This window comes from Triticum dicoccoides, chromosome 7B (assembly GCF_002162155.2).
Source record: "Triticum dicoccoides isolate Atlit2015 ecotype Zavitan chromosome 7B, WEW_v2.0, whole genome shotgun sequence".
In the NCBI taxonomy this organism is placed as follows: domain Eukaryota; kingdom Viridiplantae; phylum Streptophyta; class Magnoliopsida; order Poales; family Poaceae; genus Triticum; species Triticum dicoccoides.
Genome location: NC_041393.1, coordinates 40,288,648 through 40,294,293, shown reverse-complemented (window position 1 = coordinate 40,294,293; position 5,646 = coordinate 40,288,648). Strand labels below are relative to the sequence as shown.

General features: G+C 41.5%; 1 long non-coding RNA gene across 1 annotated transcript; it reads left to right on the top strand.

The window, feature by feature from the left end:
- Window positions 1-3,730: 3,730 nt before the first annotated feature.
- On the top strand, window positions 3,731-4,896 carry LOC119335220. Its single transcript, XR_005161727.1, has 3 exons — window positions 3,731-3,771; window positions 4,374-4,466; window positions 4,711-4,896. It is a non-coding gene; the product is annotated as an uncharacterized LOC119335220 (long non-coding RNA).
- The last annotated feature ends 750 nt before the right edge of the window (window positions 4,897-5,646 follow it).

Sequence of the window (5,646 nt, the reverse complement as noted above, 5' to 3'; positions counted from 1 at the left end):
ACGTGAAACTTATGCCAAAAATTCCTATAAATACAGAAACTTCCAGAAATAAACCTATATCGGAAGTTCCGCTGCCGCAAGCCTCTGTAGCCATGAGAAATCAATCTAGGCCCTCTCTGGCACCCTACCGGAGGGGGCCATCATCACCGGAGGCCATGGAGGAGGATCCCAAAGGGGCCATCATTGCCATGAAGGCCAAGGACCAGAGGGAGAACCTCTCCCCATCTACGGGGGAGGCCATGGAGGAGGAAGCACAAGGGGGAGAACCTCTCCTCCTCTCTCTCGGTGGCGCCGGAGTGCCACCGGGAGGGGAATCATCGCCGCGGTGATCGTCTTCATCAACATCACCATCATCATCACCAACCTCATCTCTTTTACGCGGTCCACTCTCCCGCACCCCGCTGTAATCCCTACTCGAACATGGTGCTTTATGCCACATATTATGATCCAATGATGTGTTGCCATCCTATGATGTTTTGAGTAGATATCTTTTGTCTTTGGGTTGATTGATGATCTAGATTGGTACAAGTTGTATTTTTTATTTTGGTGCTATCCTATTGTGCCCTCCGTGTCGCGCAAGCGTGAGGGATTCCCACTGTAGGGTGTTGCAATACGTTCATGATTCGCTTATAGTGGGTTGCTTGAGTGACAGAAGCATAAACCCGAGTAAGGGGGTTGTGGCGTATGGGATAAAGGGGACTTGATGCTTTAATGCTATGGTTGGGTTTTACCTTAATGATATTTAGTAGTTGCGGATGCTTGCTAGAGTTCCAATCATAAGTGCATATGATCCAAGAAGAGAAAGTATGTTAGATTATGCCTCTCCCTCATATGAAATTGCAATTACGACTACCAGTCTTGTCAACAACTGCCTAGGATAATTCCGCACACCGATCCATCATTATTCCACACTCGCTATTTATAATATTTAGTAATATATTCTACCTTTATGATAACGGCACCTACTTTTATATTTTAGCTCTCCGATATCATGCAAAGTTATCCTCTTCATACCCACAACATAGTTTTATTTCTCGTATCTAGTTGGAAGCAAACGTTCGGTGTACGTAGAGTCGTATCAGTGGCAGATAGGACTTGAGAGAATATTGATCTTACCTTTAGCTCCTTGTGGGTTCAACACTCCATACTTATCACTTCCACCTTTGGAAGTTGCTACGATGATTCCCTGCACTTGGGGATTATCAAGCTATTTTCTGGCGCCGTTGCCGGGGAGCAATAGCGTGGGGTTGATATTCTCGTGTGTGTTTGTTTGCTTTCTTCACTAAGTAGATTTTGTTTTTCCTTTTTGTTTCTATTTAGTTGTGGGTGAAACATACAAAAAAATTAAAAGAATGAAAATACCAAAAAAAAATCTAGCCTCTCATGCCTAAAAAGTTTTTCAAAAAGAGAAGTGATTGGAAAGTTATGCATTGAAGAAGTGAGGGTCGACCTTGAGCACTTGTGTTCATGCTCACGGAAACAATGTAGAATGTTCCATGGAAGTTTCTCTGTAAATAATTACCCCTTGTATATATCCGTTGTATTATCTCTACTCCTAATGGAGCAGTTGATGAATAGTCTCCACGGTTTATTTTTGCTGGTTTTTTCGTCTCTCCTCCCACCTTCGTCTAGTTTTTTTCATCCCTCCTCCCACCTCCCCATCAACGCTGGTTTCTTATTCACCGGTTTATTTACCCCTCAACTCTTTCCTTGCAAATCAGCATTTCTCAAACGTACACGCAATCACGGATCTAACTTTACTAACTTACACAAATCAATCGATACCTCCCATTATTGCAAATTTCTTTAGGAAACAAATAATAGATTTTAAGAAAACAAATAAAAGATTTTAAAGACCGATCATAACCATAGAAAAAAATCTCATTATCTTCTACTCCTAAAAAACCTATGCCCCGACCGCCGCCCGCGAGTCGCCCACTCCCTCGCGCCCCTGTTGCTCCCTCCTCGTACCCGATCTGGATCGAGGGGATGAGGAGCTCCTGCCTCCCCGACGTCCGGCCTCCTCCTCGCCCCGCCACTACGTCCGGCGCCGCCACGGCCTCTGGAGCCAGGGATGCCATGGCCTGAGCTCGGTCTCGAGGTCCCCGCCACCGTCTCCTGCAGCTTCTGCCCCGCCGCCTCACCGCCCGAGCTCGCCGTCGCACCAACCTCGGTGCCGCGCCGCCGCCGGCTCTGGTCGCCTCCACCTCCGCTCCAGGCAACCCTCAGTCCCCGGCTCGCTGGAGCACGACGACAGACGATGGATGCCCTGGTTGTGTGCGACGGATGCAGTTCTCACGCGCAAGCTAGGGTTGGAGCCGCCAGCTCTTCATCGTGCCTGCCGGCGGAGAGTCTTCCGGTCCTGCACTGCCGCCTCCCCGTTATCACAGGTATCTCCACCCCTTCCTCTTTCCCCCTCTTCTCTCTTCTCCCTTCTCCCTCCTCCATCTCTGTTCCCTTCCCACTCCCACCCCGTTATCTATTCATGTTGTTGGCACCTGAAGAAGTTGGTGGCATGATGAAGCCCCTAAGCAAAATTTGCAGGAGTCTTTGAAGGAGTTGGAGAAGTCTCTAGCGATGCACGTTCGTCTTAAACCTGAGTCCGAATCCAATTTCGTGGGAACAAGCATATATTCCATGAATTTTCCATTAGATTCAGTGGACAGGTAATGTCCTCAATGACACTTGCACACCCTAAACCCTAAAAGAAACAACTAGATGCCTTGGGTAATTTTGGCTGCATCCGTCTTGTTTAGTTGGTTTACATGTGAATTCACACGTTTAAAGGGCATGTGTCTTATTATATTCAGCCTATCAATAAAAAGGGCATCCGTCTTGGTTAGTTGGTTTACATGTGAATTCACACGTTTATAATAAGATTCTTCTATATGTTCAGTTACATGATTTTTAATTTGATCATCTTCTTTGAACAATTTTTGTGCTGACTATGATATTTCTTTTGATTTGTAGGTTCATCGGGTCCTTTACTCCTTACATGATAACTGTGAAACTTAATGAGGTACTTCTGAAAAATGCTCCCTCCCCTCTGATGTCTATTTGGTTACACAATTTTATGCTTGTGTGGTCTGGTTGTTTCTAAGTGCTTTCGGACATTATTATTTGTGTGATCAGCATTGAGTAGATTGCCTGCAGCAAGATAACTTGAGTTTTTTTACTTAAGTAAACGATATGTAAATAGCTCTAAGTTAATTGGACATTTTGTCGCATTGGCTTGAATCTGCATGTTGCATCATTTGTGCACAATGAAAATTGTATGAACCTGCATTGGATGGTGTATTTGTAGGAAGGTTGTCCTTTCTTCAAGGACTGGAAGTTTCAATGGTAAGTGTTCCTTTTTCTGAAAAACTCTGTGTTTGTTCGCTGTAATATTTTGTTTACATCAGGTTTATCTTTCCTTTTGTGGGCATGATGGGCGAGACAATAATATTCAGAAAGTTGTTGTTTTAGGGAAACTGCTAACTCCATATGTCAGACCCATATCATTGTTGAGCATGCATAGTGTTCCTATGTCATTTCTATGATGTATTTGTTTCCTTTTATATCATAGTAGTCTTCATTTTGGCCATGTATCTTCAAACTGAACCAAAAAAGGTTTGTCTGATGACATGTTTGAGGAGATTCTTGATATGAAACAGTAGATATGAGGGTGACCTTTTTTTGCAAGTTTTGTCTGTGGAATCTTTTTGCAGTTGATAAGACATGGGCTGGACTTACTTCTGATCTGCAATATTTTTGGTAAAGTGATTCAAGGTATGTTCGATTGTATACTTAGGGTGGTTACTGAACCTCTTTGGGAACCAATAAAGACATTTTGTATGTACAAATAACATAGGCCTAAAGTTTGCTTTTACATTGAAAATCTATATATGAAATTTTTGTAACAATCAAAAATTCATCCATTCACTTTGTGAGATGTCACACAACACCATGCTCCAAATTGTTGTCTATCTGATCCTTGCGGCAGAATCATATACTCGTGCATAATTGCATATATACCGTGACTGGACACCAGTACATTTGCAACATTCTAAAGTTAGTTTGTTGTTATTTTTTACCAAAACTTTTCTTCTACAATTTATATGCATGCAAAGGATCTTCAACTGGTTTCATCATTTATCTAGGCTATGCGAGGTTGCATAATCATGAATGGTCATTGTTAGGTAATCCAAACAATACCCAGTTTAATGCCTACCACTCACAAGACACACCGACAGATCAAATAAATTTTCAATCCACTACCACTCACAAGAGCAAATCAATGTGTACAACCAAGATGCCAATGAAGGGAGAATTGAGTCCAAAATGAGAGACTACCACTCACTTATATTCTGCTGAATTTCTTCCATCTATAGGATTGTACATGGAGATTATCTATAAGGCTTATGTCCCGTACAGGGAGATTATCTTATGGGATAGGCATATCAGCTACCGTTCAGACATAGCAGGTATTCAATAGAAGTTCCTCCACTGCTACTCGCCAAACTCTAAGCAAAAAGATTAAGTGTCTGTTGGCTGCTAATAATTTTGTTTATAAATAAATTATATTGTTGTTTATTATATATGCAGGTTGATTTTAACAATGTATAAAGTCGCCACTGCTCGCCGAGTTGGATACCCATTTGTGGTCATTTTTTTCTTGTTCTTGTTGTACACATGACAGTTCATGGATTTCTGATATGATTGCTTCAGTGATGATTTTTGCAGAACCACATGCCGATGGTGCACTTGCCTTTGGAATTAAAGATCAGCTTACAACACTAACCAGAGATCATATATAAATACTCGACTCTACAGCAGTATGAAGGGGTGAGCTAATTATGTTGTCACTGTGTTTCACACTTTTCTGTCATAGTTTGCGTCTAATTTCCCTACAGATTTCAGGGCTAGCAAATATGTTAAAGATAGATACAGAAAAGGCGATTAGGGGAGTGGATTCCGATAATGATGCGAAAAAAATGCCTTTGGGTCGAACACATACTCTTGAAAGAAAGGAAGAAGCTTCTTGGTAATGGAGATGGTTCTCTTATATTTGGTAGGAAGCAGAAAAAATCCAGCATGGAAAAACACCACATTCAACATGGTGTAATTATGATGATCTAAATGAGTATTCCTGGTCTGTCTACAACCTTATTTTATGGTCACATACTAACACACCTTTTCAAATTTTCTCTAATAGATCCTACTCTGTTTTAGGACTAATGATTGTTTCTCACTGCCATGACCAATGCGGGATGATGGTGGCTTCTTCAAATATGTGCAAGATATGTCCTCTTTAGCATCACTGGATTTTTGAAAATGTTATATCTGAATTTAGAGTGCACTTCTGCAAAAAAGATTTTGTCCTGATTACTATTTTGATTTTATTTCTGCAGGCACTTTGAAATGATCGAATGCCGCTAATCATTTTGGAGGTTTGTTGTAGGGTGCTCTACCAGGTATTTTGTTCAGATATGCTCTTTCTCGGCCTGCCATTTTAGCCATCAGTTGAGAATTATATTCAGGTTAGCAAACAAGTTTCTTGATACTTATAAGGCGAACATACTTATAAGGTGAACATACAAAGAAATAAAATCTTGATGAATTGTGAGCTTTGCCTATTAACTTAAAATTAACACTGACAAGTTT